The sequence below is a fragment of the Mercenaria mercenaria genome, chromosome 2, assembly GCF_021730395.1.
Source record: "Mercenaria mercenaria strain notata chromosome 2, MADL_Memer_1, whole genome shotgun sequence".
Lineage (NCBI taxonomy): Eukaryota > Metazoa > Mollusca > Bivalvia > Venerida > Veneridae > Mercenaria > Mercenaria mercenaria.
In genome coordinates this window covers 46,875,563-46,890,896 of record NC_069362.1, presented here as the reverse complement: position 1 = coordinate 46,890,896, position 15,334 = coordinate 46,875,563, and positions in this window count along the sequence as shown.

The window sequence follows — 15,334 nt, the reverse complement described above, 5'->3', positions numbered from 1 at the left end:
TTCTTGGTTATCTATTACAAAGCATTTTGCTCATTTCTGCTACGTCGCCAAGTATACTGAATCAAATAATAATTCTATACATTTGTGCACTGTGAACTACATGCAATAGTTTGAAAGAGGGCTCACTGTAATTGCTTACAGGCATTTTCAATTGTATATAAACACAAAATGCATTCAGCCAGGTCGTACATGGTACTGTCGCCCAAAACAATACTCACCTACCCTAATATGAACTAATGTCTAAACAAAGTATTTTGAACCAGGTATAGATTACTGGCAAATGTGACACTAACTGTCGTCAAATGTTATTACTTAAAAAAACTTCTTAGATACTATGTGATGAGTAAATATTTCTGATATTGTCGTTTCCAGTTCATCTATATTTTGCCAGGATTGAAAATCTCTACTCAGTAACGGGGACATTTTTCAAATATACGTAACAACAATGGTGTTTTCCCTCTGGGTCTGTAGCATTTACTATGAATGCTTGTTTTCAATATATGCCATTACGGTATTTAAATTATTACCAAATATTTAAATAACTTTATCTCTTCCTAAACTTATCCCTTCTATAACATAACATCTGCCTACTAAAATGTGGAAAGCACAACATGTGTCACTCAAAATGAAGCAGAGGTTTATATGTAAAGATTTTTAAGTGATGGAAATGTATGTTAGGCATAGGAGGTAAGTTTATAAATGTATACAAATTTATTCTAATCCATGATGTGCATGTAATTATGTTTTACGGTGTTAGAATGTGTTTTCTCTGCTGTTGCAATTTGGTTTGACCGTAAAACATTACATAATACAGTGCTGCCTATTTAAACATGTTTGCTAGCGCGCTATGAAAAGGAACATTGTGTTGAACTTCGTGAATTCCATTGCGGCATTCAAATTTTATAAATGAAAGTTTCACCAAAGAGAGACATGAGAATTATGATTCAGATTTAATATACATTCTCACTATTGTTTTAGTAAAAATGTGATGCATTTTTCCACAATACAGTTATGGAGGTGAGATAGTTTGTCTTACAGCATTGAAGTTGTCCTGATTTAATTACTGCAGCCCAATATGACTCATTCTGGTTCAGTAATGTCTACGCCATTATGTAATACTTAAAACCTATTCTATACAGTATATTTTTAAAAATATGCTTCTGTTAAGAAGAAGAATTAATGTTACGGAGGTTACACACGTATATATATATTTGTTGTGTTTAACGTCGGCGATTTTCCAGCTTTGATGATGGAGGGAGACCCCAGGTGCCCCTCCGTGAATTATAAGCCAGGAACACCCATAGGTAAGGGGGAAGTGATTTAAAATCAACCACCTTAATCGCTTGGTTACGGAGCCCCCCACCTAGAAATTGTTTTTATTTATGTAGTTGAACTAACGTATTCTTAGATATGTTTTATTGTAATAAGGTTTTTCTGAATGTTCTTTTTCATAAGACACTATTTTGTATTCAATCTGCAGAGAAGATATAGTTGCACACATACCTTACAGTGGTTTGTTTCTGATAGAAACATTTGAATGCTGAACGTCCGAAACATCAATGTGACATACTGAAAGACAGAAAATAATAGTAAGGAAACATTCTTGAATACTATTAAGTGAGTTGTAATCGTTCAGAGAATGGAAGACAAACACACCAACACCAAAAAAAAAGAATCAATTGTTGCTGACAAATCATTCAATTTGTGTGGGAGAAGATACATCTGGATGGTAACGTTGTATGATATCGAGCTGTCTACAGGAAAAATGACAGACCTAAGTTATGATTATGAGAATCTTTCACTGGCTGCTGGTAAAGATGGGAATATCCGGCACGAGGTTTACCGCCTAAACATTTACCTGAGTGCCGGATATTCCAATCTTTACCCGTTGCCAGTGATTGATTCTTTTTCTTGCGTGCCTTATTCTTCAATTGTAGAAGATATAAAGAAAAACGTAGGTTTTTCTTTAAGGCGTTATTCTGTTATAGCAGCGTATGAATTTACGCGTTCATTCATAAATTATAGCGCGTGAGTCATCTTACAACCCTGGGTGTAAGATGAGTTTTTCTAGCACCGGAAAAGTACGGGAAAATCCTGTCGGGCATGCAAGAAGATTTTGAATAATTGCCACATTTGGTAGTTTATTTAGTTGCTGATTTGTTTCATACAGGTATTTATTTGAAAATTTTCTGTTTCAAGGGCTGTCTCTTAAACGAAATGTTTTGTTTTTGAATTGATGTTAGATTACGGGTTTCTCTAAGAATTTCTAATACTTTAGTACTGTCAGTACTGTAATATGACGACTAATTGTTTTTGATTAACGTTATAAAACATATAATAAATGTTCAAAAGAACGCGAATTTACCGTAACCTTAATGATCTTAGTTTATATTAAGTACAAATATACACAATTACTGAACATAATTTAGTAAACAAGAAACCCGCCTGCGGGTGCCATCGCTCGTCTACAAACACTGGACAATATGTAAGAGAGAGTTATAGTTGAGACTTTCTAAGTACAAAAAGGGCCATAATTCTGATAAAATGCAGTTAGAGTTACGTTTCCTTGCTTAAACAGTGCCCTAATGATGATAAACAAATGTGCAAAGTTTCAAGGCTGTAGCTCTTACAGTTCTTGAGAAGAGGTGGATCTAAACAAAACTTTTCTAAATACAAGGACCATAATTTTGACAAAATTTATATCAGAGTGGCCTACACAGTTTCCTAAATGATGATAATTAAGTATGCGAAGCTTTAAAGCTGTAGCTCTTTAAGGTTTTGAGAAAACGTGGACTAAAACAAAAAATTTAACCAACGCTGGCGCCTACGCTAACACCGACGACGACGCCGACGATCACGTGACGACAATACCTTGTAGGTTTTTTTTTCAAAATACAGACGAGCTTAAAAGGCAACATGTACTTTCTGTAATAGTCATTTGATCAGTTTATTTTTATGTGTAGCACTATGTTAACTAATTCATATTGCCCATTTGCCTCTCAACAAGAAAAATCGTACTACATTTGCAAAAATAAGATGTTTTTGACTTAGCATCTTGATGAAAGCAAGACGCCGTTACAATATAATCAACGTGCGCCGGGTTCGTGTTAATGACTGTTTTAGAAGTGGCGTAGCTCCTGACTGTATGATCTCTGCAATGAAGTTAGTAGAAAAATTGCGAATCATGATCATGGTTTATCTTTTTGATTCGCTTCATCAAAGTATATAAAACCTAGTGAAAAGTATGCGTTATTTTTAACAGTCCTCGTAAAGATTAGTATCGTTACGCCTTAAAATTCAATAAAATATATACGATCATAACAGACCGACAAAGATAAACTATTTAGAGCCGATCGATTCGTACAGCCCAACGCTACGATTTTTAAGAGCCCTTATTTATTAGGTCTACATTGTGTTTTGTAGGCATGGTACAAGAGATCATAAAGAGATACTTTATCAATCCTAAGTAGCACTTATCCATGCACATGTGTGACACCAGTTAAAAGATAAGTCATTTCATTGAAATGTGTTTTGATGTTGTAATATATTACATATAACATTATATCAAACTTTCAGCTTAAATAGTGGATCTGAAATGTACTTATTTTCAGGAGAATATAATCGTAACTTACAATCACTTTTTAAGGAAAAAATCGGGTTTACGATCTGGCTGCAAAATATATATGAGTATTTCGTAAGTAGTAAAGTTTATTTCAAATATGTCTTAATCGCTAGATGAATTATACTTCGATTCAAAGTTTTCGGAATACAAAAAAAGGACTTCTGCAAACAACCGGAATCAGATACAGCGAAACCTATATCCGTGAAATCTAAAGAAGCACAGGTACAAAGGAATTTCTACTGTGAATTGCTGTCTAACGTGAACAATCTTGTTTTGATTAGAAGAAGAGCTGTTAAAGCCAGCGAGATATATTAAACAGCTTACAAAAAGCTAAATTATAAACACATGCAGTCACATGTTAATTGATTAACTGTCATACTGATTACTTACAGTAGTGACGTCATCAATTTCTGACATCATAAAATGTGACATCATAATCAGTATTAGACAATAACACAAGAAAAATATACCAACCGCTGCTGCAACCCTCTCCTCAGATAACCTTTGACTTGATGAATTTGATAATGACGTAATTGTTGCCTACATCACTATTCCTAGGTCGCTAACTCCCAATTTATCGGCTACACTTAAATGCAATAAAAATGAAATAATCTATGAAAATATGGTTTTTTATAGTTAAATCGCATGTAGTTTCTATTTACTCAATTTATTGTTCACTTGAAACGAATGCCCTTAGAGAATTTAAAGAAATGATAGGCTTGAATAATAATCAATACATCAGTCTCCTACAAATGCCAAACTGATAAACTATAGGCGATTTAATTTAAAAGTATTTTTCGTCATTATTAAAGGTAGATTCTAATTCAGCAATTTTGTAGCAGACAATTCGTTTACATCCTATTTTATCATTTTGTTGAGCCCGCTTGTGGTGAGCTCAATATAGCCGCCACTTTTGGCGGTTTGGTGTCCGCGCATCCGTCCGATTTTGTTCGGACCATAACTTTTACATGCATGGACCAATCTTTTTTATATTTGGCATGAATGTTTGCCTCAATAAGAAGACATGCCATGCACAAAACCCATGTTCCTATATTAAAGGTCAAGATCAAAGTTGGAGGTCAAAATTCAAATTGAAGTTTGTTCGGAGCATTTCTTTTTCATACCTGGTGGATTTTTGATGTAAGTTGGTATGAATGATCACCAATATGAGCGGGAGTGTCATGTGCAAAAACCAGGTCATTAGGTCCAAGGGCAAGGTCACACTTAACAGCTGGCGGGCTCGACATTCTGCCCGTGGGCATACTTGTTTAATATTTAACAATACATTTTATTGACAGTTAGATTTATTGAGTTTCAGATTTAAAGTCACTGGAATATGAGGACCGTTCAAAACTAACTTATAATTTTACTCTTAGACTAGCTTTTATATACATTAATGAAGCAAATCAAAATATATACCAGTGTGAATCGCAATTTCTCGTCTAAATTCACTACAAATTTGACCTGATTATTATCATATTGTCAGTAGTCACGCTACTTCAAAAACTGTCACTTATAGGGGCCTGGTGCACGTTGAAGATATTTTAACGGCGTTAACGACGTCGTGCCTTCATCGAGATTCTTTCGTAAAGTTTGCAATAATTAAGTGTGTTAATATCTATTATCTATCCTGATGAACAATACCTAAGCCATAATAAGTTACTTGGTTATAATACTAAATAAAAGTATGAAAATTCATACAGAATGCTCAACTTGGTCTTTATTCAAGGCGTCAGTAGTAAAGTAATTGTTTGTGCGAAGTCAATCTAACCCCATTTGACCTTTTAACCCTTGGTCCGAACCGACCAATGTCGGACAATTTAAAATCCACAGGTTTTAAACCCAATAAAAACCTCTGATTTAACTAAAGATGATTTAATTAAAGATGATTTAAAATGAAGAAAACATATGTCTTTATTTAAAAATAGTTTCCACTTAAAAACTTTAAACACTACACCGAGATACAAAATGTAGAATAAGTTTGGCCTAATATAACATACAGGAAGTAAAATATAATGTGGTTGAATTTAGACCACATTTATTTTCTGTTTAAATAACTCTTTTACTTCCTTGTTTTGTAATCCTTCTACATAGATAAAACAACTGTTAAAGACATTAGAAATGACACAAAATGTACACAATACCAATAATACATTAATAATTATCCATGAAACAAGAAAATTTCAAACTAAAATAACACAGACCGGGAAACCAAATGCTAAATATAACAACTAAAATAACACAGACCGGGAAACCAAATGCTAAATATAACAAATATTAATAAGGTTGGTTATTTACAAATCTATCCTCTTTTTATTAAAAAAAAGTAATATCTCCCTTTGATAATTGAAATTCATACAATTATTTTAATTAATATTGGAAGAATAAATTACTTTAGGAGTTGTTATTATTTAGAAACAAAAAGTAATTGAATAAATTATAACACATAAAAATAAAATTATGATATTTCAAAACCATAACACTATTATAATAAAGAATATACACTATATATAACCGGTTTCAACTTTTATATCATTGAGACGAGTTCTGTTATGCTTAGTTCCGGAAGTCAATCTGACGTTTCCTTGTCTGTTTAAAGGTAGCTTGCAGTATGGTTTGTGTACTGGATCGCCTTGTCTGTTAACGGTTACAGCCTGCTGTTATGACATTGACTGGTTGTGCAAATAAAGAATTCTTCCGTCAATGTTGTAATAGCACTGAATTGCCTTACTTCGTTCTTGTCTCTCGTTTCGAAGGTTTCGGGAGGCAAGAACAATGGGGTTGAAGGTGATTCTGGCTGCAAAACCGGGCAGGTTTGATGATTTAGGAAAAACCAGCTGTTTTGGTGAGCCCACAGATGAGGTCTCTTAGGAAAGACTAATGGTTCACCCGGCGTCGGGTGTGCACGTAATAAATTCTACTGGCGTCGGGGTTAAAATAAATGTACAGAACACGGCTTTTGCATTTTTAAACAACTATTAAACAAATATTACAAGATTTAAGTACAAACAACTGGAATTACTCAACGTTTGAGTATACCATAGGCATATGCATGATTGAAATTATTTATTATGTTTTACATTGTTTACTCTCAGTGTTTTATCAAAATCGTGTGTTGTGTGTGTGTCGTGGGGAGTAGGGGGGGGGGTGCAAGGTAGACACTTTTGGCCCTAACCTATATTTCACTAGTTAATTGTTTCAGCTTTCACAAAACGCATGCGTATATGACTCAACGCAGGTAGGAACCGCACATGTAATATCCAACTACTGTGGCTTATGTGTTTGTCCCTCATTATCATTGAAGATATAGCTTTGAAATTAAGATTGTGATCTACAATTTGAGGGGTTTCACTGCAAATTCAGTTCATTTGTTAGGGCCGGATGACGATATCAATTTGGAGTAAAATTTAATATTTACAGAGCAAATGTTACTATATGTTGCATATCAAAAATATATGGTACTGGTTGATTTCTTTCTCATCCGTATAGGGATCATGCAAATAGGACCTCGCATGAAATTACACGCCTTGGTAATTCGGGTTAATATGACCTACGTTTTTGTGCTGATCTGGCATAAAAACATGTGTGTTTTCAGCTTTTGATATACCATTTGAGAGGATTTACTGCGGGGATCAATTTGATGTAGATATTAACATTTATAAAGCAAATGTAACTATTTGGGGGGGTTTGCCGCCAATTCAGTTCATTGGTTAGGGCAGGGTGACTGTATCAATTCTGAGGAAAATTTCATATTTACAGAGCAAATGTTGCTATACATTGTATTTGGATATAATATGGTACTGGGTGATTTCTTTCAACTTTCACAAAACGTCATTCATAGAGGACTAAATGCAAGTGAGGACCTCTCAAGATATTACAAGCCTTCGTAATTCGGGCTTCTTTGACCTAATTTTTAGTCCTTATCTGGCATTGAAAACATATCTGTGTATTAAGCTTTTGATGTAGCATTTGAGGGGCTTTCACAAAATGCATCCGTATACGACTCAACGCAGGTAGTAACCGCACACGGTATTATAAGCCTTTATAATATCGGGCTTCTGTGAGTTATATGTTTGTCCCTCTCTATGATTGAAGATATATCTTTAAAACAAAGATTGTGATCTGCAATTTGAGAGGGCTTCAAACAGTGCCGGTTCTTGCATATTTGTTCTGTTTAATTTAAGATTAGTTGTATTCCAATAATAATAAACAAAAACGGCGCTGTCATAAGCCAGTACCTTACCATTTACAGTGATCAATACGGCCACAATTATGTATGCAGACATCTTGTAGAAAGTACTATATCATTTTCATCTCTGCTCTTTACTAGCAGTTACTTCAGTTGTTGATTTCATCTTAGTAGAATATAGGCATATTATAAAAACCGAATCGCAAAGGTTCAAAATGTTGTTTCACGAGCCATCAGTAAGTAAAATTGATTTGCTATCAAATCAAAGAATTACAAAGTGTTATTAAATGTTCTACTGACATGAATATTGGTATGCATTCATAACAAGGATGTTAGGTATTTTATCGTTTGTTTTTCAGTAAAGTGTCGAAAAATTTCTGGTATTTTCACTGTGAAAAATATGATATATATTTTGTCTGGTCGATTCAGACGCAAATAAAGCTCTGCACTATTGATCCAGTGATCTACAAACGCGGGTTCATGCACGAATATATTAAATATATTTTGACCTCGTAGGAAACTACAAAATGGGTAAATTAAGTCAAACCATAAAGAAAAAAGAAAACTTGTTTATTTGTTTGTTTTTATTTGGTGTTCACTCATGAATTATATTTCAATCTTTCAGTGAAACAAACAAATACATGTATCCTCTATATATCTGTTCTAGCAATCGCCTGGAGACAAAGCCGTTATTTGTCAAAAGCTGGACACAAATCAAATGACGGTTCTTTTGAGGCTCAGCCATTTGTTCATTTTCAAATACAAGATACCACTTGATAGCTTTTGTCCGGGCCATTCAAACACTGATAAAACTTTCAAAGTTTGTTCTGCACTGTTGATCCAGTGATCTTTAAAGGACGGTTCATGCAAACATTTTCTAACGATAGTGTGTGGACATATTGGACTAGAAATATATATATATATATTAGAAAAACATGGAAATGGCATACCATTTCTGAAAGTCAAAAATTAAGCTTAAATGCATTTACAAGGTTTACTTCCTTGATTAAATAATCTTAATTACTCTAAGACTTCCTTTGACACCATCATTTAATAATTTAAAAGTAAAAGACATTGCCTCGAAGCCTTTTTATCGTATGCATGCTTATCAATCTTATATTAGAAAGTATAATTTGCTTTAAATTGTGTATCGTAACATATTTTGTTTAGGCACATTTTGGCTATGTCTAACTTTGCCTCATCATGTACATTGTTAATTAAATTTTATAGTGATTATCACATTCTGTAATTTTAATATGCTTTATATGATTGAACCACCATTGAACATAATAAACTATGCACTGTTTATATACAATGTGAACTCACAAGTCTATGACCTTTTGTTCAATATAATATCTATCTATCTATCCACCCACCCACCCATCCATCCATCCATCCATCCATCTATCTATCTATCTATCTATCTATCTATCTATCTATTTCCAAAAAGTTAAGTTTGGTTTCTGTTCCTACGTTCATGTGATGGTGTCCGGTGTGGACCCCTAGAAGGCAGCCTGTCTAGTATTTCTGTAACTCACCAATACCGAAATAACTAGATGGTGTAGACACTGTAACTAAAAAATTAAAACCGGATTTTTTAACATTTAGACTCCAAATATATATTGCTAAGTGCATCAGATAATATAAACACAACATTAAAATGTTGTGTGTTGTGTGTTATTTTTCAAAAGAGATATTTACTCCAAAAAAATTAGTCCCCATAATATTTTTGGAAGTAGGATAGACAACTCCTGAATAACTATCTCATCAAGTTTGCTGATATGAAAATAAACTTAGGTATTTTCCCGGGATACCCTCATTAAAGTCTGTTTCTTCATTTCATTCAGATATGGAATATAAGCAAACGCAGGAACTATTTAACAGTACAAGGACATCAAACAACCTTTTTTATTTTCCTTCGGGACAGGTACACATGTTAGGTCATACTTGTAGTTAATAAACCAACATGTAAAACACTTATAATTATTAGCTCATCAAAGAAATGAAGACTATTAACTTCACAATATTTTATTACTTCCCTTCATTGTATTTGTCATCTACATTCTACATATCTTTTATGGAATTACCCCACTTTATCTCATATAAGCTTTCTTATATTGCAATTTAATCAGTCAGTATTTTTACCTTAAATTTTAAACAAATAAATATATACCTTTTTAATCCATGGTAAGATGAAAAGCATATCTTGTATTAAAGAATACCATAGAAACATTTATCACACATGAATGCAAGATATACACAAAAATGATGTTGAGCCTTGTTGCCAATGACAATGTTGAAAAATATTAAAGCTCAGATGGCATAACAGTGAGATAAAATCTATTTCTTGAGTTAATAATTCCCATATTAACTTATGACTACACAAATTTAAAGTATGTTGTTTTTCTCATTTCAGTAAAACATATCTAGAGAAGTAAATACTACAAAGACTGTATATCAATTTTTTTTAAATACCACCAACATAATTTTTCTTATTTCTTTTATCTTGATTATGTAGTGTACTTATCTGGAATGATGAGATATTCTAAAATGTATATTTCTTTATTCCCCTGGATGGAAATAAATAAAACATATAAACAAAACAACCATTTATACCAACCAAATTGTTAATACTTAAATTTTGTTGATGTTAGTAATTATATGTTGAGACATCAAAGCAAGATAAAATATAACTAAACAATTGTGGAACATCATTTCTAGATCAGATTAGACTGTATCATACAAATGTTTAATATATGAAAATACGTGACAAATCTGGTTGAATAGAATATTAATCTAGTTATGGTAAAATGTTGAACTGCTTTAACATTAATCTACAAGTGATGAATGAGTTCATTTAACCATAATTTTGATATTTTATGCATTAGTAAGTAAACTATAACATACAAGAAATGATCACAGACAGTATAAGTTGCTGAATGACTGGGTCAGTCTCCACCACAAATAATATGAAACTTCAGAAGTCAAATGAAAGGTTATTCTTTAAAATAGATAAGTCACATTTTAACATTTCTATGAATGCAATTGTTAAATTAATACTTGCTTTTTACATGCATTCCATAATGGGAAATAAAAAATGATTTAACAATACATGTATACAGTCTGGTCATAAACACATTCTGTACAGATGATAATACATAGAAAAGTCAACATATTTCTTGTGTTGGTCCATCTCAGTTTACAGCTGGTGCATGACTGTCTCACACCTGAATATACATCATGCAGCACAGTTTGGGTAAAGTCCACTTCACATGACAACACACTTGTAGCACTTCGGGACACACAAAGTGAAAACAATAAAGAGATAAATCTGATGATGTTCACCTATGATGTCATCTAAATTTAGCTCCAACAACAACCTACAGCCTCTGATTAGTATATGATGTAATAATGATAAACTAACTAAAGTGTTTTTATATAACATGCAAAAACAATGAACTTGAGAGCTGCCACAACTTCACCTTATAAGTAATAAATGTTCACTTTTCCCCTTGTTGTAAGTGCTGTCTTAAGGCAATTGAAAACAATAGACATTATAAGTACAGTGCAACCTCTGTAGAGCAACACTCTGAGGGATATACAAATATTTTTGACAATATTTTTGTCACACACTTCCTAGGTAATCAACATAAAATCCGTGTCAAAACATTTGAATTAAATTGTTTTCATTTTCTTAATATAAAGATGTACTTCATGCTTTACTGACTGATACAATATACTGATAAATTTGTATTACAATGTTTGTTATCAAAGTACATTTTCATTCTATTTTTTAAGTGTTTACATTACAAAGCTATCACACATTTATTACTAAAACATATTTATTAGCATTATCTTTGTTGGTAATATGTACTTAGTACATTGAGGGATACACAAAGGTACAGGAAAGGAATGTTTATGCCAGGCTGACATAAAGTCTAGAAGGTTTACATCTTGTCAGGAATGTCAGTCTTATAGCTGACTTGTACAATTATTTCAGAAACAAGTCTGTAGTCATACAGCATATAAATGCTTTGAGACCTTTGTTTAACATACAAAAGCATAATACCCCCCTGCATTTAATTATAATGGTAACATCTTCTGGGACTGCCAAAGGGTAAGACAAGTGAAACCACTTACATACTCAAACTTCTCTCTACCAAAACTGAAAATCAAAATTATACAAAAAATTATCTTTTTACCTTTATTTTTGTACAAAAGAGGACCCCTACATTTAATATAAACTTTTTACATTTATTAATCTCAATATAATAAAATTAATAAAAAATATCTTAACTCATTTTATGTTTAAAATTATAACCATTAATAAACATGAAGCTGAAGTGTTTTAATTTATAAAGCTGCAATTAATATTGGAAAAAAAACCTGCAACTATTGTACATGTGTATATATTAAAAACAGTATCATGAACCTGATTATAAAACAGTCCCAGTTCAAATGTAATAACAGATGATTGTCAGAAAATCAAGGTATTGTACACATTAATGATATCATGTATGCCATCATAAACTTCATATATAACAAAATATACCATAATGTCAATGTAGCCTCTTTTTTGTTATTTCAACAGCTTCCAAAGACAGACGGCAACTACATGTATCAGACACTGAAAGTAAATATACAAATAATCATTACACAAGAGAATTTTTCATGTTAAATAAATGGAGGTAATTAAATGCAATCTTAGAAATTATTGCTAAAAAGTAAAGGGAAGTAATTATTATCATCAATTATCAAGTATGCACAACATAAGAAACAGCAAGCACTTGAAAAATGCATTATATTTCCATGCAATTTTAAGAATATTTTACTGTATGTAAGGATTCTCTAGATTTTGATTCACATTAAGCTTTAAGATACTTTTGATACATCCGTTCTTAAGTCGCAAAAACGAAATATTATTTCAAAAATGCAAAATATTGTTTCGTAAGATCTTTCAATGAACTATTATATTATATCATTTCGTATCATTTTTACAAGCGGACGAGTATTTGGTAAAATGCATAAATATTTCGTTAATATAAAATATGTCACATTTCGTAACAACAGCGAAATGTTTTTAATTTTTTTCGAAATAATCTGTATTCTGAGAATTACAAGCGGGTGCTGTGAAAAGTTTTAAAAATGGTTTTATGTTCGCATGAAACTTTTATACTCCACACACATTTTGACGGAAGAAATCAAAATTATACATTGTACCAATCCCTGATTTCTGGAAAAACGAGACAGAATTCATCAGTGCGTTATACGAGAAAAGCAATAATGCATAACAGTGCTATCTCAAATTGCGACAATGCCAGTTTAACTGTTACAATTAATATATAACATGTTGTTGGCATTATTTCCCAAAGCAAACATTTCGTTTGAATACAGAACATTGAATTCCAGACAGATTTAGTGTTCGTAATCGAACCGTTTTACAATTGTACACAACACTCCCTTTCATAGTTTGCATTAGCAGACAAGGAGGCTGCAACTTTGATTTCTAATGTGCAGATATACGAGGTGTTTAAATTTGTTGATACAGATAGGAGCAATTTGATTAATACATGTAATGTCATGATTACTCGATTAAAACGGAAATGTATGGTCGTGAAAACACCATTTTTATATCATAATTTCCAGCCATTGAAGAATAATTATCTTTCAGAAGAAATAAAATGATATCAGGTTTTTTATGTCTGCTTGAAAAATAAGGATAGGAAAGGAAGAAAATAATTCAATCGCTTTAAACGTGCAAATATAGCAAGTGTATTTACTTCAAATTACGTCTGAATTCAAAGATATTTTAAAATTGTAATATACCTAAGACTATATATTAAAAGAAATAGGAATTGACGAATTGCATAAAATATTTATTGCTCCTAAATTTTGTCTTTTGGATTGGTTTTAGATTAATTGAACTTTCTGTAATTTTCTAAGAAACAATGAGAATACTATGTTGAAATCTCCGAATTCTAACATGAGCTGAATTGAAAATAAATCAACGGAAAATTAACCAGATGCAGATAAGAGACGGTTCACAGCTGCGATGCGTAATTTTCCTGAAGGTAATGTTCAAAATATGTTTTACAGCAAAGTCAGAAATGAAAACTCCCTAGAAAACTCCGGAAAAGTCAAATAATTGTTGTAATGAAAAGAACCGATTTTAATCATATCTTTAAGGGCGTTCCTACAGACATTAATACAGGTAAATATTGCACTCCATGATTCTGGTCTGTGCAAGTATCCATATTTTTTTCTGATTACCCTGTTAGATATTCACTTCAAAAAGGTATCGCGTGGCTGTCTTTTGCGAAATCTCCTTAACCTGGAGCATCTTACATAATATCGAGAAATAACAAGGTTTACATATTCGAAACATCTACTGTTTAAACATTTTTTATCTTGAACACAAATTTAATTAATAAATAACATTACTTAACACCCGGAAAAAACGCAACAGACTATACATCATAATGGCAAATTAATTGGATTAAAACAAGAGATACAAAAGAAGAATATGAGGATTCATTCTGACGTCTATTAATTCGTTAAATAATGTGTAAAAACTACGTTTTCTTTGTTAAAAAAGTAGTGCCTGTGATTTGTTGCTGCTTTATACTGCTTTTACGATAGTATGCAATTACATGTAACAATAAAATGTAATATTACTGGATTTTATAGTTTATTAGCACGCGAATGCACCGTTATTATAATGGTCTCAGGTCATAGTTGGTACACAATTATACAATTATGGAACATCATTTGAAAAAAGGCAACATATACTTCCCGATAGTCTATAAACAAATCGAAGCTTCCACAGAAAATCCAGCAGATATTGTTACAAAATTTCGCTGCAGAAATTAAGTTTAATACGCGTTAGCTTTAAACAATGTACGAGATCCGAGAACTTTTGAAAGTGTAATTTGATTCTTCAGATAAAGATATAGCCTAAGATTGTTTTAATTTTGAATAATTTGAGATGTACAAATTATTGTCTGATATTGTTTCAGGGACATGAAAATCGTTTGTTTTGAAATACAAATACATATGTCAACATCTATGTACAGGGACAAGGACATGTTACGTGCAAGACTCAGTGTAAGTTTTTAAATATAAACAGAACAACTTAAAATACAATGAAAGTTATTCTCTTAATATAAGAAATTGCTTGATGAAATAGACGAAATTATAACATGATTCCGTATAGTCTTTCCATATTTTTATCAAATGGCTCGTGGCGCACGGCATTTCGGATCTCGCAAAGTAATTTAGACTATTGTCCCGCCAGCTATTCAATAGGTGTAGATTGAATGCGTCACATCTCTCCGCTAGCTATTTCTGTAAATGCACATATTCGTCTGAACGTGGAAGTCGTTATGCATTGGAATAAGCTAAATAAATGTAAATATTTGCGCAGCATGCACAGAAATACTGGCTTACGGAAAGAAATTGCACAAACTCTCTGCATACTCATAATTTATTTTGGAAGAGAATAAATTAAGGATAATGGTGAACTA